Below are 26,955 nucleotides of genomic sequence, written 5' to 3' on the forward strand. Positions count from 1 at the left end.
TTAACAAGGGACCCTGCATTTTCATTTTCTGAAAAGTATGCAGCTATCCTGGTTTGTCCGTTTTGGCCTGAATCCAAATCTAATTTTGGATTTTCTGAAGGAGCTCTCAGTTTAGTTGCAACCTGTTCCTCACTAGTCCAAACTAGCTCATACCCCTGTCTAATAACCAAACCTCCCCACCCCAAATCCAGGTATAGTGTTAGCCTGTCAACTGAAATCCAGATCACACATCGGACCCTTTACATTTCCTTCAGGGACAGGCAATTTGACTTGTTAGTTACTTTTTTATTTGTTTTATATATTTCCAGGAATACTGTCAGTTTCATTTGCTTATGTTATCAGAAGCAGTAAAATGCCCCAGTAATCTTATAAGCACTAAATTAAACTGACTCTCAGTCTATGCCATAATTTGCATTCACAGATTCTGTGGAATGAGCAGCAGACTTGGAACCAGAAAACCCAGGCTTGGCTTGCTATCTAAGATTACATGTTTTCACGTGTAAAAACTGCCATCGCAATACTAACTTCCAAGAATAATTCTTGGCATTCTATGAAACTGAAAATAGCAGCATATAGAAGTTGCTCAATAATGTGAGTGTGTGTACTTATATTGGCTATTGATCAATTTTGAATCACTGTTCAAGAAGCTCAGCCTGAATCTATATTGAAGCTGCGTCATCTCCCTCAACTAAGAGACCATTTAAAAAGTAATGCAGCTGTTGTAAAATGCCTTGTGAAACAATGCATGCTAGGATATGAAACTACATATGTGGCTTATTAGAATGATCATATTCAAAAGAGTTCAAGATAAACCTCAAATTACTAAGTCTTTGCCCTTCTCTTCTTGCCTTTATCATTTTTCTCAAAACTCCAAATCTGAGCATTTCCCTTTGTTCTTGCAAAACCATGGGAACTGATCAAATTCTGCCACACTATTTTCAAAACTCTTCTGTCAGTTCACTGTTATGCTTTTTTCCCACCTGCTAAAGCTGACTTACAGAGTGTCTTAACTTATAAAATTCATAAAAAGAAGTGGACTCACCTGATGCTAAAGTGATAACAACATTAGAGATGGCTATGATCAAAGCAAAGTGAACATTCAGTGGCATGAAATTAAATGCTAAAATTATACTGGTCCCTAGTTTACTGTCACATAAACCTAAAAAAAAAAAAAAAAGATAGTTTCTGTTCTCCATGTCCATGATTGGGAATCTGGGGTTAATAGATGCAAACTACTGCCTTTGGAATGGATAAGCAATGAGATCCTGCTGTATAGTACTAGGACCTATATCTAGTCACTTATGATGGAGGATGAGAATGTGAGAAAAAAGAATGTATGCATATATGTGTGACTGGATCACCTTGCTGTACAGTAGAAAATTGAAAGAACACTCTAAATCAGCTATAATGGAAACAATAAAAATTACTATTTAAAAAAAGATAGTTTCTGAGAACCTTGGTCTTATCTTTTCCCTATGTATTTTTTAAATCTGGTTCTACTAGATACAATTAGAATACAAAAATAAACATATACATATACAGACATTCATAAGTTTGAAACCTTTTCATTCATAACTTTGATGGGTGTGCCTATTTTAGCTTATGTTTCCTATACTTTTCTCTAGAACAGAAGAAAGATCCACGGAGAAATCTTAGCTTGAAATAGGAAGGACAAGCCTTACCCAAGCAAGTGGATGATTTACATTTGCCATGTAAATGCAATTTTTTGCAGTAATGTCTCAATTATTTATGGTATTAAAGGACAGGGATAGCACAGATGAAAGAATCATTGCACCTCAGGGTTGGAAGTGCTTAAGGTCCTGTAGTTCAATCACTCATATGATGGTTAATTTAATTCTTTAGCCTTCTTCCCACACCAAGTAGACTTCCAGCATGTGCTTGAATATCTTTAGTGATGGCGAAAGGCTAGCTCATTTCATCCTTGAATAATTCCATTAGATTTTGGCTCAATCTAAAGGACAAATCTTTCTATCTCTCTGTAATTTCTACACCTATTCTTTGATAATGTAAAGCAAGGGCCATGCTTTTCAATCTTTGTATCTTTAGTTCTCGTAACAGTGCCCAATTGAAACGTAGTAGGATTCTATTCAGTATTTATTGAATAGAACTGAAATGCAGATCTAAAAATAGAGTCTCCCAGTCCATATTCTCTCCAGAAAGTGAAGAATTGCTCTTTAGTCATGATTTTGAATTTCCCTATCATATTGATCCCTTCTCACTGAGTGACTTTTGTTATCTTTAGTTATGTTGTCTCCAGAATAATACAAATATTGCAAATCTGTTCTTGCAAATATGGCAACCCCATCAGCCTAAAGGCTATTCTTCAAAAAATACAGCACAGAATTAAAGTATTCTGTGTCAGCAGCTACCTCCTACAGAAAAACATTGATATTTAACCAAGTCCTTTACCAGGGGCTTCTGCCACAGACCTATGATTTTCAGAATTACGCTTGTTGATTTTTTTTAAAAATTACTGTGTTGACACAAGCACAAAATTTCAATGTAATCTTATTAAAGACTGGAAACATCTGGTTACAGTGAGCATCAGATCAGCTCATGTTTGACCCTGACACTTCTTATTAACGACTATGTAATCATGACAAAGACCTTTCACTTCTCTGAGTCTCACTTTCCTTTGTTAATAGGGGATGGAGTGTCTATTATTTAGGAATTATCTTTTGAAGGACAGTTAAAAGAATGGAGGTACCACTTAGTGAATTAGGAAGACGGCAGGAGGAGAAATTTGATAATAAGCAGAAGCTTGGCATTCGGATTCTGTTTTAGATATGTTAAGTTGGAGTGCCTATCAGACATTGAAATGGTGATGTTAAGTAGGCAGTAAAAAAAGATGCCAGGAGTTCAGGAGAAAGGTCTAGACTGGTAATTTAACTTTGGAAGCTCAAGCTATAGATGTATATAAGTCATGGAACCTGGAAATTTTCCTAGGCCATAAGAAAAAAAAAGAATGTCCTTAGTTCCTCCAATATTGTGAAAAAACAGTAATGGAGGCCAAAAAAGAGTGATCAAAGCGATAGGAGGGAAATCCTGAGGGGAATTTCCTGGAAGTGAGTCTTAAGAAAGAAAAATTGATTGCTGCTATACTCTCTTGAACCTGGCTAAGAAGTTGGGTAATTTGAGAATTTACATATTAGTTCCAGCCTTCAGCACCTAGAACACTGCCTGGTGTGTTATAGGCCCCAATTAAGTGGTAAATGTTATTTTAAAATCTTGACTCAGTCATCCAAAATATTTCCTATAATTTCTGGCTTCAAAAGTTTCACCAAATCACATTTAAAATAGAAGTCATGACAGATGCATAAGAAACAGATTTTTAGGGATGAAACCAAATTAATTAGTACCCTGCCAAACCAGTTATGATACTTTTAATGATGGTAATACTCTCTCCAAATTTCTCTCTTTTGCCCAAAGGAATAGCATGGAAGATCTGACCTACTGCCCTGCTACTGAAAAATGTTACTTGTAATCAATTCCCCAATTTACAGCCTAATAAAGTCTATCTAAAAAAGAAACTGGATATAGCTGGTATGATTTTTCCACAGTGAATTCATGCTAGTCATGTTGGTCCTTTTAACTCTATATCTAATATCTTCATTATAGCATGTTTTTTAAACTCATCTAAGACTGAAGACATATTATTTTGTTTATATACTTTCTTCTTACCTTGCTTTATCTTTTAAAAATTGAAAACTATACCTCTCATCCTCAATATAGCTTTCACCTATGCCACTTTTTAAAATTTAATATTGAAACACACTGTCCTTCTCCCTGACTTGAAAACCTATAGCATTTGTAAAGGTAATGTTTCCCAGTGAATCATATGAAGGTAAATTGCTGTTACAAACCTACAGATTCAAGAAATTCAATAAAGCCCATACAGAATTAACAGAAAGACGAACACTGGAGTTCCTTTTGTGGCTCAGTGGGTTAAGAATCCAACTAGTATCCATGAGGATGCAGGTTCAAATCCCTGGCCTCATTCAGTGGGTTAAGGATCTGGCATTGCAGTGAGCTGTGGTGTAGGCTGGAAGCTATAGCTCTGATTTGACCCCTAGCCTGGGAACTTCCATATATCACAGGTATGGCCCTAAAAAGAAAAGAAAAGAAAAAAGAAAAAAAGATGAACTCCAAACAGGATAAACACAAGAAAATCATATTCAAACACATCATAATCAACCTGAGGACAACCAAATATAAGAAAATATCCTGAAAGTAGCCACAGGAAACAACACATATACATAGAAATAATTTCAGATTCCTCATCGGAAACCAGGGGGCTAGAAAACAGTGGAAATAATACCTTTCAAGTGCTAAACCCAAAAAGTAGACAAAACAACTATCAATCCAGAATTCCATATCCCATGAAAATATCCTTCAGGAGTATAGGGGTAAAGGAGAAATTAAAACATTCTCAGACAACATAAAATGAATAATTTTCACATCAAACCTGCTATAAAAGAAATGCTAGAGGAAGTTTATCAGATTGAAGAGAAATGGTATCAGAGGGAAAACCTGAAACTTTAGGAGTAAAGAAAGAGCAACAGAAATATTAATATTTGTATAAAGACTATTTTTATCCTACTTTGTTCTTTACGATATGTGTTACTCTTGAAAAAATATATTACATTATCTGGGGGGAAAGTTTAACGTATGCAGATGATATAACATGAGCAAAAAGTACAACATAAAGGGTAGATGGGGCATATATCATTGTATGCCTTCTTCTACATTTTACTTGAAATGATAAAATATGAGTTATAAGTAGACTAGAAAACTAGGTATGTGTATTATAATCCCTAGAGCAACAAATAAAACTTAATACAAACAGATAGTCAAAATGTTAATGAGTGAATTAAATGGGATAATAAAATTTTTCCAGTAACTTAAAAGAGAGTGTAAAAGAGAGAACAGAAAAAAAAAATTCAGAGGGACTAAACCAAAAAATAATAAAAGAATACTGATATCAGTAACTACTTTGATTATAAATGAACTAAAGGCACCAATTCAAACATAGAGGTTGTCAGATTAGATTTAAAAGATAAAACTATGCATATGCTATGTACAAAAACCCACTTTATTTATAAAGATATAGTAAAACTAAAATATAGAAGAAATATCATTCAAACACTGATTTTTTTTTTAAAGCTGCATTGGCTGTATACATATGAGAAAATGTAGATTTCAAAATGACGAAGATTGTCAGGAGTAAAGTGGTACGTTACATACTAATAAAAGAGTCAGTTCAGGAGTTCCCATCATGTTGCAGCCAAAATGAATCCAACTAGGAACCATGAGGTTGCGGGTTTGACCCTTAGCCTTCCTCAGTGGGTTAAGCATCTGGCGTTGTCATGAACTGTGGTGTAGGTCACAGAAGCGGCGTGGATCCTATCTTGCTGTGGCTGTGGTGTAGGCTAGAAGTTGTAGCTCCAGTTTGACCTCTAGCCTGGGAACTTCCATACACTGCAGGTGCGGCCCTAAAGAAGCCAAAAAAAAAAAAAAAGAGTCAATTCACTAAGAAGACCTAACAAACCTAAATGTGTACACACCTACCAATAAAAGCTCAGAATACATAAAGCAGAAACTGATAGCATTAAAATAGATAATGTCACAACTCTCTACTAATAAATCTAAAGAGTTGTTTTATACTAACTGTTACTTCAAGTAGGTCAATAATCAGCTAAGCCACAGGAGACTAGAGAAACATTGTCAAACTTAACCTAGTGAACTTTATGGAACACTTTACCAACAAACCATAAAAGATTCTCTCTTTTCAGGTATCTGGCATATCAGCAAGATGGACCATATTCTGGACCCTATTTGGAAGTTAAACAACATACTTTATTTTCCTCTCTCTTTGGTGTGTTTCTGGCACATAATGTGTGGCAGGGGTGAGCATGGATGCTTAAAAGAGGATGCTCAAGATTAAGTTAGTAATTTGAAACAAAAAAATTTAACCTCACATTTGTCTCTGAACTATCTAAAATATATAATATTTCTAGTGTATCAGTCTAACAGGTACAAATTAATATTAAAATAGATGAGCTGGAGTTCCCATCGTGGCACAGCGGAAACGAATCTGACTAGGAATCATGAGGTTGCGGGTTTGAGCCCTGGCCTCGCTCGGTGGGTTAAGAATCAGGCATTGCTGTGAGCTGTGGTATAGGTCGCAGACACGGCTCTGACCTGGTGTTGCTGTGGCTGTGATGTAGGCCAGCGGCCACAGCTCCAATTAGACCCCTGGCCTGCGAACCTCCATGTGCCATAGGTGCAGCCCTACAAGTACAAAAGACAAAAAAAAGAAAAAAAAGAAAAAAGGATGAGCTAAAGCCAGAGTAAAATGCAAAATTTTGGAATCAATATTATCTCTTTTAAGCAAGTAATACTGATAGAGATTGAGTGCTACTCATTCATTGAAGATGCCCCTCCCACTTGGAAATACTACTGTTAGTCATAATGAAAATTACTTTGGAAACTTGAAAGCAATTGCAATCCTGGCATTTCGAAAAGCATCCCTTAATCTATGTGGCTTCAAATGAGAGAATTTTAATATAGTCATCCAGACCACAATTATTACTCTTTCTGACCACCTTGATCCTCTGTCATATACCCTCTTGCCCTGATTCTCTCCCATTCAGTACCTCAGGCTGCCATTAATGCAGTATCCCCTCTCGATTAATAAGAAAAGGAGCTTAGAATGTGTTTTATCATCTTCAGCTTCCTGGTGTTTGTCAAATACTCTTGTTTTACAAGAAATAGTTTTCTTGTAGGGCTGTGAGTGTGTCTGCATAATTTTTCATCAAGGCAATAATGTAGGATCCTAAATCACAGGCATTCTTTGCAAGTCCCTTAAGTGTAGTGTAATTTGGAACCAGCAATCCATTTTAAATTCGGTAAATTAAGGGGGAAATAGCCAAGCACGAGTTGGAGGAGCAGGCCTGACTCCCACACCTGCAATTTCAACCAAATGACATAAAATGCCAAGCCATTATTCTTCCAATTTAGCTTCCTCAGCTTTCATGTTCAAAACCAAATTCATTCTAAAAGTAATCAAATCAGATAAGAACTGTATGTGTGTGTTGGGTAGGGGGAGGGAACTAATGACGCAGCCTGAGGAAACAGTTGGAAGGTTCTGGTGTTTTAACATTCAGGTTATTTTATGGAGCATATTTTAAAATGATTTTTCCAGGTTAGTTTAATTGGAGTATCAGAAATCCTTTCATCTATTTTGACAATTGAAATGACGATGTGCAGCCTACCCCGTGTTTATACTGTTAGAGATAGGCGCATCCATATTGACGCTCCAGCTACTGAGAATTTAAAAGGACAGGAGCAGTTAAAGGCCGATTAGCCATGGAGAACATTAGCTTCGATACCTCTCCTACAGAGCCAGACATTACGTCAAGCATGACAAGCCACTCTAGCATAAAAGTCTTAGCAGCCTCCAAGTCTCAGGCTTACCCTTAAGTTATTTCATTAAAATCCAAAATCATGTTGACCTAATTTTTTGACAAGTTTCCAAAAGAGCGAAGATTGCCTCGCTCACCTTACCTACCCCATCTCCCTCCTCATCCTGCTGTGACTCTGGGGACTTTGCCAGTTTCATTCAAGTCCTTGCAGGGTGCCAGTCCCTTTTATTTTAATCAAGGTGGACGCTCTGGCTTTAAATGCTTTCTTCCCTCATCTCCAAACATGTATGCCGAGCCTCTTCGCCGGCATGAGAACTTCTTTCGATACCAGTAACTCTTCCTGTCCTTAGGGGGAAAAGAGCTACTCAGTATTCAGTGGAGAAGCTGGAACCGCCTGGATCGGTCTCATTATGTAGGCCATATGCAATAAGCCACGGTACCTAACAGCTGCTGGTAGTAGGATTAAGGGGAAAATATTTAATTTGATGCAGGAGCACGTGTGTGTGATTTCAGCTGTAGCTCTTACCTGCTCCCTGGGGTATGTGTCAGATATATGGTAGAACGCAGAAATCATTTAATTGTGTCAACACAATGTTCAGATGTTTGTTTAAAGTAAAAATTATTTTTTGCCGCATAAATTGATTAGTTGACAGGCTATTTGACTGTCACAGAGGCTACTGGATACAAAGAAAAAAATCGGCTTGGTTAATCTGAGCAAAGGGGAACAAGTCCTCTGAGATCAGGGGAAATACAAGCAATGTAAATTCGGATTAGTCTTTGTGTTCTGTAAATCAATAAAACAACAGGGAAGTGTGAAGAATAGGCTAGATCATCTATCAAACTGGTTTTCATTGTGTTTCTATTTCTATCCCCTAGTAAACATGTGCCTTCAGTTTCCCATGAATAAAAGCATTTGACAAAGGAATAAAAATGGACTGGAGTTCACCATAGATGCAGTGCCAATGACAAAGGTGGGGGGAGGTGGCGAGTAAAGATGAGAATCAAAAAGGCTGCTTCCTGCAATCTCAAAGCTAGATCATTCTAAAATTCTAAGGTGACAGGTGGTGAAAGTGAAGATAGATTTTATATATCTACTGCAATGAAGACTGTACCTTATGCAGAATACTAATCAGGGTTTTTTTTTTTTTTTTTAAGGCAACTGCATTGTCTTAACAGGCTTTAAAGAAAGAGAGGTGTGTGTGTGCACTGGCACACACACATACAAAAAATCAGCAAAGGATGCTTATGTTGCAACCAAGATTTCTCCCCACCAATCCCTTTCAATAACAGAAGAACTAACAAACATGATAAAAAAAAAAAAAAAGAGAACACTAATTTCGTGGCCCAGTGAAGGGCCTGTCTCTTCTAAAACAAAAGAGTCCTCTTGTTCTTTAAGTTCCTTTTTAAAAGCAAGTATTTCACCTGATTGCTTTAATGGAGGGAATCCTTTTATCTGTGTTGACAGTTCACATCGTCATTGTGTTTTATTTTTTGGTGCACCCAGAATTGCATTCTAAAACCACCCGCCCCAAGCCACACGGTGCAGTGAGATACTGCAAAGAGGATGGGAGAGAAAAAAATGCAGGTTTCAGAACGGAGGAGCAGCACGTTATACTGCAGCAGTCAAGGCGAGCTAGGCAGAGCGGTACAAATCTTCCCTTCCGAGTGTTTGAAAGATGGGGGCGTCTTTGTGGCATTATCTTCCCAGGTGCCCCAGATGGCACAGTGTACTTCTAATGGAAAACCATTCATCTGGCCCTGGGACTGTACGTGTTGTACATCACGATGGTTCATGGAGGAAACGAGCTCAGACAGCTTAAGCAGAAGGCGCAGAGCATGTGGTTGTGAAGGCATAATGGAAGACAGGCACAAAAGGGCAGGCAGATGAGTCAGAGGCTGGGGAAGGGGAGAAGGAGGCTGGTATTTCTGTGTAACTCCCTAGGATCCTCTCCTGCTTGGGTTGGCGGTGAGAAAAAACCAATTCAATTTGAAGGTGGTTCAGGGTAAATGAACCAGGGAATTGAGCTGCTGGAATCTAATTAGGGACCCCCCAAATTACTACTACCTGCCCAGCAGAAAAGTCAAATGGCTACACCAGCCAAAAGAGTTAAGGGAAGTTGGCAGAATAAGCAGTCCAGAAGGAGAAGGTTTGCAAACCTTCCAGATACTATCTCTAAAACTCTTAGAAGTGAATGTTTTATAATGTTAATTCCATAGGCATAGGAGACTGCATGGCAGAAAGTATGGCCACAGCAATGGCCAGCGTAGGATCCCCAGGTTTGCGAGACCAGCAACATCTCCACTCCCTCCCTGGTATCCCCATCTTCTTCCTCAGGACAGAGTTCCCTCAAGGGAAGGTTCATGAGCACAGGGACCTACCCTCTATTGCACTGAGAAAGAAAATTACTAGCCTCACAGAAAGATGCTAAGTGCCGTGGGATACAGTGATGGGAGTGAAGGATGGATAGGGATTGTGTGCCAGACTGGTCTTCTGAGTTCACCACTTGGTTTCCTGGCATCATGTGTTTCATTTCACCCTTCTAATAGCTGCTTATTCAAAGGTGACCCACTTTGGGATCCTATGAGTTTCTCCTTGAGGAGAAATATAGCAGGATATCTAAACATTGCCTGGAAGAAATAGAACTGGACTCGTTGTCAAGACATCCAGTGTTGTCTTGACACTCTAATGAATGTAACTTTGGGAAACAACTTTGAGTGTCATTTTAAACACATTTTTACTTGGATCAGACAATCTTTAAGATATATTGTAACTTCATTAACAACAGGGTTCTACTGTATAGCAAAGGGAATGATAGTCAGTATCCTGTGATAAACCATAATGGAAAAAGAATATTTATATATGTATAACCGAATCACTTTTCCACACAACAGAAATTAACACAGCATTGTAAATCAACTATACTTCAATAAAAATTTTTAAAAATCTGTTACAGCTTTAAATTCTGAAGATTTCCCACCCCCCCACACACACATGAAAAGAGCACACTTTTGTAGTGTTTCGTCAATTTTCGACACACTTGGTACAAAAGACATGGAATTAACCCCCAGTAAAATAAAAGACCCAGTAGCTTCTGTCACCTTGAAAGTGATTTCTATCTTGGCTCTTACTTCAAGCTTTGTTCATTCACAACCAATCAAAAATCTACATAAAAGGCAAAACCTACTTTTATTTACTGTATGATTATCACCATTGCAACTGCTGATTTCTCCCCAAAGTCTTGTAATAACTACAGTTGCCTAGGTTTCAGGCAGACCCCTGAAGGCAGAAAAGGGAGCCAATAAATCCAAAGGAAATAAGTGAAATGGAATATGTTGCCCTTTTTTGCTTTTGCCAGGAAAGTAAAATTTATGTTTCAAGAGGTCAATTAAATGAGCAGCTACAGTTTTCCCCCAGTGAATAAAGAAAGCCTCCACACTGAACCTTGTACGGAAACACCACAGCAATAAAACATATGAACAGGAAAAAAAAAATTAGAGCTCGCCATTCATATTTGAATAGGAAACACACAAAACCAACTGCCTATACTTTATTATGGGATCTTCTCCACCTTATGTTAACCCAAGCTGGTTCCCCTGTCACCGAGCACATGATGGTCAGATTGTCTTCAACTGTCATCCACTGGGATGATCTCAGGAAATTTGATTTGGTCACCACTCTAAGCCAAACATAGAAAAACTTTCATCAAGAAAAGGTATGATTCATTTCCCTCCAAAATAAAAATGTTTGAAATATATCCATTCTTTGGATGAATAATTGAGAGTTTGTCCTATGAAATATTATGTGCAATGACCTCATTTATAAAGGTGTTTCATTTTTTTTTTCCTCCTTCAAGAAGCCAATGAGGGGTGGAGAGGAGTCATTCATGGTGCAATTAAACTCGAAGGATCTGGAAGGTAACTGTATGACATTTAACCACTGTTCCCCATCATACTAACTAATAAGTTAGCCTCTGCCTCCATGTAACTAACTCTCGCTGTTAATAGAGTGGCCCATTCAGTTGTCACCAGAATAATATGGGTGGGTGTAAAGACTATATTTAGAGAACGAAGCAGCAGTAAGTGCAAGACTCAGGAGCATAGCCCATGTCATCCCCACCCAATTGGAGATCAGAAAGCAGGTCAAAGCTGCCCTCGGGCATTCCTTCTGATTTACAGGTTTACCTTGTTATCAGTGCAGACAGATGCAGACAGATTGGTTTTGTTTTTGTTTTTTTTTCTCAAAACTTCTCTTATACTCATTCTGGCACTGGGTAGAAGATATCCAGGACCAGGACATAGCTTCTAGCTTTTTTGCCAATATGCCTTTCTTTTTCACCCTTACCGTATATACCTAACCCCTTAAAAAACAGAAAATAACAAAGAAATCTGGAACTTTGTCTACACAAGTCTGAAAATACCACTGAATTTTGAAGTCATATGATGTTGCATGTACACACAACTGATTGCATCAGCTACTCAAACAGGGCTGGTGAGAAAGGGATTGCTCACTTAAGACTGGCCATTCAATCCAATTAGTTTCATCATTTGACCTTAACCAGCATGATTCAGTTATTTGAATCATGAAGCAGCCAGATAGGATTGTGCATTTGCAAATTGATCTTTTTCTCTGTGATTAACTTTAACGATGACATAAATAAGAAATGTGATACAAAAATGGATAAACCAGTGACTTTCTGAAAAATTCTTATTTTCCAAGATGAGCAAATTTTACTCAGAGTAATAAATCCAATTGAAATATTTATCAAACATTTCTAAGTTCAAGCTGCTCTATTAGGCACTGAAGCAGCACACAATGACTCAGACCTAGATCCTGGCCTCAAGTTTGGGATCTTAAACAGAAAATTTCTATGTAAACAGGTATTCATAATGAAAAAAAAAAAAAACTCACAACATGTGAAATAGAGTCACAATAATAAGTAATGGGAGCAACTAATTGTGAGAGGAAGGAAGTCAGAAAAGGCTTGGGCTAGCCCTTGTAGGGTAGGGAAAACAATTAGAGGTAGCAAAAAGAAATGCCTTCAGGGCCAGCCAGGTAACATAAATCTGAAGAACACTAGAGGGTTAGAGCCAGCGGCAAAACTGTACCATCAATGCCCCACTGAAAAGATTTCAAAGTCAATTTAAAAACTTCCTTGACAAATCAAAATATAGCTGTGGGTCTGATTTGGCTTTCCTTGGTCACATGCACTTTCGTTAGTTGGAAACAGAATGATTGAGAAAGCATCAGAAAGCACTGCAGGAGAAAGAAGCAGAGTGAGGCAAGCACTGAGGACATGTCTGCTCTCTGACAGCCAGCCTTCCTCTCTGAGCCCACTTTTCATCTTAATCCAATAACCTCTGTGATCTAGGTCATGGGTATTTAGAAGAATTTAGCCTCCCATTCCTGGGACCCATCATTCAGATTTCTTTCCTATTAGCTCTGGCCTGGCTCCCCTAGGAAAAGACCATTTCCCCCTCAAAAACCTATTCCCCCCTCAAAGTAATGCAGACTTTAGAACAGAATTTATTTATTTATTTTTCTTTTTTAGAGCTGCACCTGTGGCATACTGAAGTTCCCAGGCTAAGGATCCAATTGGAGCCACAGCCACATGCCTACATGACAGCCACAGCAACACAGGATATGAGCTGCATCTGTGACCTATACCACAGCTCACAGTAATGCCAGATCCTTAACCCACCGAGCAAGGCCAGGAATCAAAACTGCATGTCAGATTCTTAACTCATTGAGCCACAATAGGAACTCCAGAACAGAATTTCTAATGCATTACTAATGCTGAGGTTTGTAACAATCCAGTCATCCAGTCCAGACCACACAGTTACACAAAGTCTTCAGACCCTAGACCCTAGTGTTTTGCCTTCTGTTTTTCTCTTCTCCACCTACAGCCTGAGGATCTGCCTGAGCCCCAGGCTAATGAAGTGAATGCTGCCACCTGCTGACAGATTTCCCTGATGCCAACTGCCTGTAAGTCTCTTCAATCTCTCAACAATGCCACTGTACTTCAGCAGGCATCAGGACTTCCTATCATTTGCCAGGACTGCCTCCTTTTGTTTCTTGGTGGATGCTTGGGTGAAGAATTCCATCCATCAGTCTCAATCTCCTCAGCATCTACAGCAAATCCATCCCAGCAGAGTAGACCAATTCTGCTGGGCACCTCCATTCCTAGCACTCAGCTTTTTCCTCTTTTGATCCATCCTGCTCTTGTTCACAGAGCTGTGCTGAGCTATTCTCTGAGGTGCCATGAACCTTGATCTACCAAACATCAAGAACCTAAGTCATCCAATAAAGAGGCATTGCACCCTGCCATGTGCCAGGTCCTATTTTGGGCTTTGGGGAGACAACCAAAAACAAAACAGATACATATCCCTCCCTTACGGAGCTGACATTTTAGTGGGAGAGACAGACAACAAAAACAATTAGTAAGGAAAACGCATAGTGTATTGGATAGTGGCAGGTGATAAGGAGAAAAAAATAAGCAGAGGCAGGGGACATAAACTGCCAGGGGATGGAGTGGGTGGTGGCGGGGGAACCCCCCCCAATATGGTGAAATGTGAGTAAAGACACTAAGGACAAAAGCAAGTTACCAGGGGGCTTTCTCAGGAAACTCAATTCAGGCAATGAGACAGTAAGTGAAAAGGCCCCGAGGTAGCATGGTCTCCACAATGTCACGTGACCTCTCTGGGGGCCAGGGCACAGGGGCAGAGGGAACTAAGGGATTGTGCGGGAGTGGGCATTTATAGGCCATAAAAAGGACTGGAGCTCTACTCTTGAGTAACCTGTTCTGAAGTAGTCTTCACGCGGCAGGAGTTCTACTAGGAGGCAGTGGTTTCCCAGGTCCAGGGTGAAGGTTAGGGTGGCTTAGACCAGGTGAGCCCTAGATTCATGTAGTTACACTAAAGGATGCCCAAAGAGAGGTCATGAAAACAGCCAGATGAAGGAGGCTTTGAATGATATGCTAAGAAGTTTCGACTTTATTTCCTGAAAAATGGAAAGAAACTATAGAGTTTAGGTATTTAATAGTTGTTTTGTGTTTTTTTTCTACAAAGTTTAAATATTTTTAGGAAAGGAACTCTGGCAGAAATGTTGAAGGTAATTTGAAGAGAAGAAAAGACAAAGAGATGTTAGCAGGCTCTTGTATTAGACAAGGCAAAAGCTCACAGACCTCAACCAGGTGAGAAGCAATAGTCAGAGAGAGACTTTGAAGATACTGGATGGTGAGATCTTTGAGGACAAGCAAGTAGGTTTTAATAATCTCCCTATTCCCAGGGTTCAGCCCAGTGCCAAGAACACAGACGTTCAATAAACGCATTCATTCATTCAAAACTATTTACTGAATAGTTCTAAAAAGCAAAATAGATTGGTCTCCTAGTTTCCTATGGTTACCATCAATTCTCACAAACTTGGTGGCTTAAAACAACAGAAAATTATTCTTTCAGAATTATGGAGGCCAGATATCTGAAATCAAGGTGTTGGCAGAGCCATGCTCCCTCTGAAGATCCAAGGGGAACTTTTTCCTTGCCTTTTCCAGCTTCTGATGACTACTGGTGTTCCTTGCCTTCTGTAAGCATAGCTCCAGACTCTACCTCTCTCTTCACATGGACTTCTTCCCTCTGTCTCTCTCTATATATATATCTTCCTTTTTGTCTAAGGACATCCATCATTAGGTTTATGGCCCACCATAACCCAGGATGGTAACCAAAATCCACAACGGTATCAGATCCTTACATTAATTATATCTGCAGAGACCCTATTTCCAAAGAAGGTCACATCCACAGGTATGAAGGCTTGGGGCTTAGACAAGATCTTTTTGAGGAAACTATTCAGCCAACTATACTTGGACTTAATAAACATATGATTCTAGAGTTAAATTGCCCAAATAAATCCCCACTTCTGCTACTTAATATCACTATTTCCCTGGGTAAGTTATTTATCCCTCCTGGGCTTCTGTTTCCCCATCTGTGAAATGGGGTTACTAACAATATGTTTGTCTTAAAGCTATTGTGAGACTTATGAACTAACCTGTGTCAGGTACCTGGCCCATAGTAAATAGTCAGCAAATGTTTTATTATTGTGATAAAGTATTGATATATGTAGGCAAGCTCCCAGAGGTACAGAGACACAGCATATTATGTGAGCCATATATTGAGGAATATGTCAAAGTCCATTAGATTCAGAAAGAGACCCGGGTGAAAGGAAGTACTGGTAAGGTACCAATATAAGTTCCAGGCTGATATGGTGACATTTGCAGAACTGTGGAGACTAGAGATATGAGAGTGTTGTCCAGTTAGGGAACTACCAATTCGTTCCCTAGTGTATCCAGAAGGAAGGGTACAGGGAGAACATGGCCAGAGACAAGAGTGGAGAAAATAAGCAAAAGTCAGACCACGAAAGTCCCTGTTAAAGAACTGGAATCTCTCCTGTAAGCAGTGGTGAACCGCAAAGGGTTAGAAGTCACCAGTGACGTGGAGAGACGTGATTACATTTCAGAGCAGTCTCTGCAGCTAATGGAGACCACGGGTCTCCAAACATTGTCTTACTATCGGCCCCCATCAGTGACAACAGGGGACATACTGGTGCTTGCATATACATTTATTTACTCATACACTTATTTTATCCACGATTGGCTCTACCCATAATATGCCAATGTAAAAACACATTTAAAAGTTTTAAAAATAATGATATACCATTAATTATCATTTTAAATGTTATTTCATTATAGAACAACTCTTTGCAGCCACTTAAAAATTATCATTAATAATATTATTTTAATGAAAATATGTGATTCAATATTTTATTAATTTGAAAATATTAGTTTAACATTTTGGGAGGCAGTGATTCCAAGGTCTGATTTGAAATTCACTCTAATTGGATGCTTAGCTACAATGGTTCTTAACCTCACAAAGACACATGGAGCCAAGACACAAGCCCACCTTAGGCTCTGCTTAATGAATCATACAATCACTTTTCAAGCCCAACCACCTATTTCCTATTGTGAAATTCAGTTTGTAAATTTTCTTCCCTAATGTCACCCAGTTGTACTGGAAAACTGATCAGAAGATAGAGCATTTGTACATTTTTAGCCAAGGTATTCAGACACACAAAAAAATCTATTTCTTTGTAAGATTTTCAGAACAAGTTAGAAAATTCTATTTCTAAAATAGATATGAAAATTGTTAAATATGGCACACATATTGCTTCTGACAAAATATTATACAACATGATTACCAAATAAAAATGAAAACATAATGAAAAAAAGTCATATTCAGTGTTCTTTCCACAGCTTCGATTTCTTTCAAAAGTGTTAATTTCTTAGTAATTGTTACCATGTCACTTTTAACATGAAAACACATTGAGTTTGTCTAATTTTTTAAAAATATCTGCTGGGTAATAAATTACTGACAGATACTTTTCACAAACAATAACCAATATGGTCTATATTTCTCTTTGTACTAATGGAAAACTGCCTAACATATTTAAGTCAGACAACGCTTAAGTATTTTTTATAAGACTAAGAGTCAACATTGGTGCAAAATTTTCATGGTTCTTCCCCATCTCATTAACAAAGAATCATAAAGAGTTAGCTTTTAAGACAGTATCCATTAATCTAAGAGGAAAATGCAAAACTGGCATTCTGTGCTGAAGACCAAGAATAATAAAGTACATCCCCCAAACCTCTCAGATCTTAAATTGAGGTACCAGCTCATTTATAAAATACACACTAAGAGATCTGAAGCCAACTCTAACACTCAGTTCATTACCTACTATTGGACCGTATAAGGGAAGATAAAAAGTTTTTGAGGGGAACTAAGAGGCTAGTAGAAGAGATGTCTTCGGGAAGAAGTGTTAGTGTTTCACAAGGCTCTGTCCCCTACCACCGGGCAAAGTAAAGGGGATGCTCTTAAGGCAAATGAGGATGTTTCAGCAGAACTCCTCAGAGCTCTTTACATGGGTTCCCAGGGCTTTGAGGAACACGGGAACTGGTGCTTACATATTCAAGATGCTCAGATGTTATAACAAAGAAAAGTGATTTCTTTGAGATGTCCTGAACATGGACATTCTGAGTTGTCCATGCAAAGGATGGTGAATTTCCCATGGGTCAGACTGGGGCATCTTAGAGAACAGTAGACTTCCCAAGGTACCCAAATTAGAGAGACCACAGGAAGTGGAAGAGAAGATAGGGTAAGAGAAAGAGTGACGGGAGCTGAGGGAGAAGAGACATTTTATTTGAGCTGATGGCTTAGAGTTTGAGTAAGAGACAGAACTGGGCATTTTACTACCAGAGACTAACTACAAAAGCTCATGATTTCCTCGTGAAGTAAGGAAAAACAAACCACAGCAAATTTTCAGGGTCAGTCATTACTAAGAAATCCATTCATGCCCACAAGCTAGGGAATGTCAGAGTCAATGCACTCTGACAACCAGGCTCGTAAAATGTATTTCCTGAAATGAAAAGTCTTCGGCACAAAATGGCTACCCCCAAAACTCTTATCACTTGATTGAGGATGGTAAACACTTTCATGATCTTTGTTCACTTAGTGTGTCGCTGGCAGAAGCTACATCTGCAACTTTTATTGAATACACTGGATCACATAGCTTCTGTCCTTTATGGCTTATTTTCCATTGGAGAAAACTTGTTTTCCTCAGCACAGACCAAATAATGAGGACCATAAAGCTTGCTCTTTTTAAAGCATTTATAGTAAAATAATTTAGTTCTCTGAGTTTGTACATTTCCCCCTACAGAACCAAGTTTTCTTTGGTAGGTTGTTCAACTAAATAATGTTGTAATGAATAATGAATAACAGCAATCTACTGCATACAAGTAGATTTTCCAAGACAGTTGCATATGGTAGGAAAGTGTTTTCAGAAAGAGCAGGCCTGGGGAATATTCAGAGTGTTCAATAATGCAAGAGCAGAAAGATTGAAACTTTCTTTTGATTCAATATTGTTTGGAGGCTGGTGTGGCTGGACCAGGAATGAAAATGAACTTGTAAAGAACTGGAAATTGTATTGAGATGGAAAAGACTACAAGTATAAATCATAAATTAATCTTTTGGCTAAATGAAATGAAAATGATTCTCATGGAAATCTCACTCTTCCTTCGGGACCCAGTGTGAGCCCCTCTTACTCTGAGCAGCTCTCCCTGGCCTTCTGTCCCCTATCCACAGGGCTCTGGCCCCCTCTGAACAGATCCCACCCACACCTTGTCTATACCTCAGCTGGCACTTTGTAGCTTTATCTTGATTGCTGGCTCCTGTTCACCTGCAAAGAGTATTGTTTCTCCAACTACTTTTGTTTGTTTAGGTATTTTTTAGCAGGAAAAGTCTGCACATATTTTCTCTGTGGTATCAGTAGTACCTAATACCCCACTATTTGAGTAAGCCTAGGGTTAGTTTGTTGGTGAGATTTTCCTCAAATATTTTCATTAGTTGCCATCTTCAGACTCTGAACTGGAGTGGAGAAAATAAGGGCACTGAAAAGGAGGAGGGAGAGGCCTCAATGTGTAAATAACATGATTGACAGTCAGAGATGTGAATACATAGATGGCTCCACTAGTTGGCAGCCAAGTGGAATCTTCCAGCAAATTCCTAAGTGTACTACATACTTAAAACAAATTGGAAAATCTTATCAATGCCTAGCCTACCTAAACATTACAACAGGGTTACAGATAAAAAGGGATAATTTATAGCAAACACGCCAAAAAGAAAATGCACTATATACAAAATTCAAGATCTAACTTGATTTAACTCAGTTTATGTGAACCTCTGTCAATTAAATACCCCCTCCCTTATACTCTATATATCAGCCAAAGTAAAAGATAACCACTTTGCAACTATTAATGTAGTTTAAAAAATTAGACATAATGATGCAAGTATTATATTTTTCCCAAAATTGATTCCCCTGAATCCATAGCCTATATAATATGCTAGACAGCTCAGTAATATACAACATACATAGAGATATATATGCATACCTGTTGTGCTTAAATCAGCCAATTTAATTTCACACCAAGATGGTTGTTCCGCAAACAAAAATTATAAGATGTATTTTGAATTTTTTTTCATTTCAATTAGGTTGAGTATAATATAACTTTTTACAGCTTTGGACAGTAAGCCTTCTAGGACAGAGTCCTCATTTCTCATGTAGAGCTACAAAGGCCAAGCCGAGGGCTCATCACATAAAAGCCTCTTTCTAACTGTTGCAGGCTGAATAGAGAACAAAACAACAGTGGATGGGGAGGAAATGTGTTGTATTTTGAATTACTTTATGAAGCCTCTCCAGGTCTCCTCCTTCACTGCCTTACCTCGCGAAGTCAACAGAAAACACACACACTCACACACACACACACAGACAAACAAGAGGCTTCTATTCTTAAAGCAAACAAAGAAACAGATGTGTTCAGCCTTCATAGTTTTTTTTTTTCCTAATCTTCGCTATCCTGCACTAGGTGACAATTCTTCGATGTGGAAAGAAACAGGTTGTTTTCGTAATTAACCATCTTCAGGTTCTTTTCTTCCTCAGATAGTCCCCAAGTTACACGTGTTGTTATTGTGGACAAATCACTAGAAACTAAACCAACAAAGAATAAGACTGAAGTGAAAATAAACTAATAATCCTTGACCTCACCTACTGGAAGCATATTGTTTTTTCTGAAATGATTGCTGTGGAAACAGAAAATCATTACTGGTTGAAAGCCTGAGAATATGCTTTAGAGGTAAAGGTCATGGACATTTGAAGATCATAAAAATATTTGTATATAATGTATCGTGCCATGAGTGGCTGTGTCTCTGCCGTCTACATGTGTAATTCTCTTTGAAAGTTGAAGATGCTCTTTAATGAAAGCAGTTTCTAAACAACTCCAGTTGAAATCATGGTCATACTATTCCCCTGAGGATTACTTCATGCTCTATAAAAGTACACGCATTTCCAGGTTGTGATTTTCTAAGTGTTTATAATTCTCTTTTGAGCAAAAAAAAAAAAAAAAGAGTGTTTTTTTCCCAGTCAAGGCTATGAATCAGATCTTGTAGTCAGTAAGAGTCCACTGTCGGTTGATGGGGAGTACTGGGTTCAAGGACTCATTCACATTCATCTGCCCTCATAGGGCAAGGTGCATGTGCCCTCCAGAGTCCTGTGGTCCGGGTCATTCTCTGAGCTCTGCCACTTATTACCATGTGCCCTTGGGCAAGGTGCTTGCTCTCTCGGACCTCAGATTTCTCATCTGATGAGGCCGAAATAGCATGGCCCATTCTGCACAGGTATTGTCAGGGTGAAGTTAGGAAATGCATGAATGCTTAGAAAAGTACCAGGCATGTAGTAAGCCCTTACAACCTATTAGCTATTATTATCACTGAGTCCAGGTCCACTGCCAATCCAGCTTTCCTGACTACACACCAACTGACATTTACCTCAGCTGTTCCAAAGTCAAATGGAACTTTTTGGAGATTTCTAGAATCCTACTTGCCCTCCTATCCACTTGTCCAAAGCAAATTGCAATTTCAAGATTATTCATACAGTCCAAGTTCCCTTAAGTGTCCAAACAATAATACTGAAGAATAAAACATTTGTGGGTCACACACCTCTAGAGTCAGTCTGCCAAAGATGAGATCCCAGTTTTGCAATGTTAGCCATATGTCTTTGGGAAAGGTGTATGAATTTTCTGTGTGCCAACTTCCTCACCTATAAAATGGGTATAACTATAGCTGCCTCTCAGAGGACAGCTGTGAAGAGAACAGTTTAATGATGTAAAGGGTTCAGCCCTTCAGCCTAGTGCCTAGAAAAATGTAAATAGTCAAAAATTTTAGATGGGAAAAAAGACAAATGAAAAATGTAAACCCTGATTTGAATTCCCAGATGAGACGATGCCCTGGGAGTCCTTCCTTCCCCAAACTGGAATAAATCAGAGAGAGAAAATGTCTGGTCACTTCCAGGTCATGAGCTCCTGCTCTGTGGGAGCCACATGGGGAGAGGACTTCTTGCACATGAAGTTCAGAGAGGATGCCCTGCAAAGTGTTGGGGGCCCAGACCCTTGGAATTCTGTGCTGCTGAAAATCTGAACTTGGAGGAGGACATGTTCTCAGTTAGAAATTTTCATGAGAAATCTTTCATTCAATCACTGATTCATTTTACACTATTGGATGCTGTTGGAAATGCCAAAAATCTAAACTCTAATCCTGGTTCTTGAAAGAAATACATGGTGGGGGGGGGGGAAGGGAGGGGGGAACCAATCAACTAAAACCAATTCCACATAGTGGAAGCTTAGTTTGGAATCTCCCACTTTCTTCTCCTTGGAAATATCATCCAGAGAAATAAAGATAATGGAGAAACTAAAAATTTTCAGTGAAGCTGGGATTCAGATAAAATCCACAAACTCCAAGTTGTAAATTGGTACTGCTCAAGTTTTATCTGATCAGTAAGCCTATGTCAGAAGGTGAGTGTTATCGAGGGGCAAAAAAAAAGGAGTTTGGAGGAGGTCTAGCAGTGGTAGAGGTCAGAAAGTTCTAGCAAAAGGCATCTCTCAGAAGGAGAGGGTCTCCCCTGAGCAGGGCTGCTGTGAGAAGAATTGAGATTGCACAGGACACTCTCAGGGAAGGAAACAGGGAAGAAAAATCCAGAACACGTCCACTGGGGGCAGGTATCTGAGAGAATCTTCAAAAATACCTTCTAAAAGGGATGCTACTTTTGGTGGGCAAGGGCTGTATCCTGCAACAGTGTGAAGAAGCAAGGAAGCTCAGGATTCTCCTTGGCCAGGCAGAGGTGCTGTGATCAGTGAGAGCCAACCAACGCAGGGCAGAAGGAAACCATGGGACTCATTTACATTTGCTCAGCATTGCAGAGCAATGAGCAAACACTATGTGCTGGGCACGGATCTAAGCATTTACATATAGTAGTACACTGAATCTCAACAATTCTAAGATTCAGGTTCTTTTTTATTTATTCACTTATTTGTTTTTGGTGCACCTGTGGCATATGGAAGTTCTCTGACCAGGGATTGAATCTGAGCCACAGCTATGACCTATGCAGCACCTGCCACAACACCAAATTCTTTTTTTTTTCTTTTTTTTGCCTTTTTGGCACCACGCTGGTGGCGTATGGAGGTTCCCAGGCTAGGGGTCAAATTGGAGCTGCAGCCTCTGGCATACACCACAGCCACAGCAACACCATATCCAAGCCACATCTGTGACCTACAGAACAGCTCATGGCAACACTAGATCCTTAACCCACTGCAAGGCCAAGGATCGAACCCGCAACCTCAGGGTTCCTAGTCGGATTCATTTCCACTGTACCACAATGGGAATTCCAACACCAAATTCTTAACCCACTGCCAGGCCAGGAATCAAACTCACACTGCCGCAGAGACAACACCAGATCCTTAAGGCTGTGTGGAAAAATGCAAACTCATATGATATTAAAAGGGAAAGTATTCCGAATATTTAAAGAGACCCTAGAAATCATTAAGAAATGGACCAGCAGCCCAACAAAAATATGGACAAAAGTCATAAAGAGTTAACAAAAGCCAAAAAAAGACATATAAAGAAAATTTACACGTATGAAAAGATACCCAACCTTATTCACAGTAAGAGGGTACAAAATTAAAATTACCCTGGCATACCATTTTTACCTATCAATTTTGCAAAACCAACTTGTTGACAAATGCTTCACTGGTAAGGCTATAGGGAAAAGGCCATTCCCCTGAATTGCTGGTGGGAATGCCCTCTTGAGGGCAAGTTTTCGGCATATTTAACAAAATGATAAATATATTTAGCATTTGACCCAGAAATTCTAATCATGGAAATTCATCTTACAGATACCACAACACACATAACAAATGATGTATATTCAAACATATTTCCTGCGGTACTGGTTATAATCACAAACATTTGGAAATTGCCAAAGTGTTTTTCAGTCTGGAGCTAGTTAAATTAACTGTGGTGCATACACATGAACAAATACAAACTACTGATTATCTCTAGGGTGTGTGGGACTGGAAAATGAAATAGAAAGGGTAGAGATGAGAATAATGCTTCTCCTGTAATACTGCCTTGATCATTTTTTAGTATCATTTACTTGGATTTTTATTTTTATTTAAGTGTTTTGAGACTTTTACAAATTTTCGTATTGACTTTCTGAAGAATTCAGGCCAGGCTGTTTTAAAAAAAAAAAAAAAAACTACGCAATTGTTTTACTTTTTCCAAACTAAAAAATCAAATTAAAAAGTGCCAACCAATTAAAAAGCACAAACCAGCATCAATCTAGTAGCATTTCAGATTCTGTTTTAAAACAAAAACTTTCAGTCAATGACATGCCATTGTGGAGGAAAAGAGAGTGGATAGTTTTTAAAACATTTGCCTACATACATATTTACATTTTTTTCTCACATTATCCTCCATCATACTCCATCACAAAGACTAGATATAAAGGAAAAAATAAAAATCATTTTAAAAAATTAAAAAAAAAAACTGCCTCTTTGGAAACTGGAGAAAGAGTTACTGGTTTGGATGGCAGCAAGATGAGAGAAACAGATTTATTAGCAGAGCACTTGTAGACTCAGTCTGCATGGTTTTCCTTCCTGTGGGCAACATCTCACACTCAGGCCTCTCTAACCAGAGGCAGCAAAGCCTACAGCTATCCAGGCCCTCACATCACTCCCATGCCTTCCAGAACCATTATCCTCCTTTTCTCTGATAACCACGCATGAAGCCCTCATAGCCCAGGCTTTCAAATCCAGAGGCACCTCCTTTCCCTTTATTTATTTATTTATTTATTTATTTATTTTATTTATTTATTTATTTATTTATTTATTGTTTTTTAGGGCCACACCCATGACATACGGAGATCCCCAGGCTAGGGGTCCAATCAAAGCTACAGCTGCAGCTCAGGGCAACGCCAGATCCCTAACCCACTGTCGGGGATCGAACCCACAACCTCATGGCTCCTAGGCAGATTCGTTTCTGCTGCATACCAGGATGGGAACTCCAGCCTCCTTTCCTTTTGAAAGGAGTCCTGAGCAGCTCTGAGCTGGGCCTCCATAGGCCATAACTTTGAGGCCAAAGAAGGTAACCTATTCTCTGTGACCACTATGTGTTCTAAGGACACAATGAGAAAGACAACTTATATGATAATAAATGTATTATCCACTTAGAAAAGAGAAATTTTGCACTATAAGCCTCATTAAATTCTCATTATTTACAGATGAAGCAGTTTGAATTACCTTGTAGGTGTTTGGGGTTGTGGGTTTGTTTTTTTTTCCCAGAATTGTTTCTTCCATTATTCTACATGCAATGGTTTTGTCATTTTAAGTGCCCAAATTTATAACAAGCATTTAATTATTTTGACAGTATACAGCAAAATGTGCATCTCACACAAGGAAGCAGATTTGGTTTTACGAAACCCTTCCTGAATTGTCCAAGAGAGAAATCTGAAAAATCTGAAAGTCTAGTTGGTAAATAATGCCAAGGCTATTAGAAAATAAAAAGGATATGTAGAATTCATTCTTTTACAGCTCCCATTAACAGTCAATGTGGTAACAAAATATAATGCTGTAAATCCTTCTGAGTTAAGCGAATAAAAAGGCCATAATAAAGGTCAATTTTACTGCCATCAATTTGCAATGATGGGACATTTGGTTGCCAAAGGAAGCAACAAATGCAACCCCCAGAATTATGGCATCGCTGGAAAAAAAAAAATGTTGCTATTATGGCAAGAAGTGCTTTGAGGAGATTTACACTGAACTCAACATTCAGCTCTGGTCCAAAATAATAATGTGAATTCCTTACAAATTGCACCATCCCTGTGCAGGGCAGTGCAAAAGATAAATGCATTGTCATACCACCATGAAATGGAGTCACTATACACAAGATGGAGAAGTTATCATCCGTATTTGAAATATACACAAAAAATAAAGAGGAAAAATGATAGTTTCATGAACAATTAATGCTATCCATAATTACAATGTGGAAACAAAGTAACCACCAGGGGACAATTGTACAATAATGACATTTGGGGGTATAAATCCTTCTCAGAAATGGTGAGAATGTAATTTTTATAAAAACAGCAACACAAGGGCACAAAATACAAAGGTGGAGAGACAGTTGCTTTTACTTTTAGGATTTTTTTTTTCCATAGGAAACCTGAAAACTAAAATACCCAAGAAGCATTAAAATACCTGAGTGATGCCATGATCTCGTAATCTCCCTCTGTTTGAGCCTTCACTTGTGTTATCCCCCAAATAAAACTGGTCTTGTAGGCAGGATACCCATATGCCCAATCCTAATTTATGTTTACATTCAAAACTATTTGTAAACTAGAAAGAATTTAGAGTGGATTTTTACATGTACAACTGGCTGCTAGTAGAGGCAGTCCTTTTACCCAACTACTGGGCCATCAAGAAAAGAAAAATGCTACATGGGATTAAAAGTGACAGTCAATTAAGAGTATGGAAGAAACCTCTGTCAAACAAGTCAGAAGAAGCTTTTAAATGGCTCCAGTTTCCATTTATAATTAATTTTTTCCTAAATTATAAAATGCATGCTCAGTGCAGAAATTCAGAAAAGAAGGAAATTATCTGTAATACTACTACCAAAAATGAATAGTGCAATATTTTAGCATTATTACATCTTTCTAGGATCCTATTCTGTCCATTTATATGTATATATGAACATATATGGGATTATATTGCAAATAATGTTTTGTAACCACTTGATATTATACTAGAAATGTATTTCCCATGATTCTCAATACCTGTGAAGTTTTATATTAATATCCAAATTATCATTTATTTAGTAAACTTTTTTTTTGGCTTTTTTTAGGGCTGTACCCATAGCCTATGGAAGTTCCCAGTGTAGGCACTGAATTGGAGCTGTGGCTGCCAGCCACAGCCATAGCCACAGCAACGTAGGATCCAAGACACATCTGTGACCTACACCACAGCTCATGGCAATGCCAGATCCTTAACCCACTGAGTGAGGCCAGGGATTAAACCTGCATCCTCATGGATCCTAGTCAGGATTGTTAACAGCTAAGTCACGAAGGGAACTCCCCTAGTGAACCCCTTTTGTATTTATTCAACAAATATATATTGAGCATCTATCATATGACCCACTGTTATAGGTGCTAAGGCAGGAAAGGAACATCCCCTGACTTCAAAGAGTAAAGTGATCACTATGGTGCCTAAATAATTTGTAACAGTGTATGTAATTGGTTGCTGGTCCCAGAAGACAGTGCTGCCACTTTGTAGAGAGTTCAGGGAAAGCTTCACAGAGGAAATTAGCAATTGATATGGGTTTTGTAGAATAAATAGGAGTTAAACCGGGCAATCAAATGAGGATGAGAATTTTCGACAGTAGGAAGAGCATATCTAAAGTTATGGAGACAGGGAGTGATGATGGTGTTGCCACACAAGAAATATTAAGTCCTCTTCAATTTTTAAAAATTGTTTGTTGCAATATGCATAGACACCTGTCAAAGTGATGTGACCAGGCTTTCTGTCATCAATGC

This window comes from Phacochoerus africanus, chromosome 9 (genome assembly GCF_016906955.1).
Source record: "Phacochoerus africanus isolate WHEZ1 chromosome 9, ROS_Pafr_v1, whole genome shotgun sequence".
Taxonomy (NCBI): domain Eukaryota; kingdom Metazoa; phylum Chordata; class Mammalia; order Artiodactyla; family Suidae; genus Phacochoerus; species Phacochoerus africanus.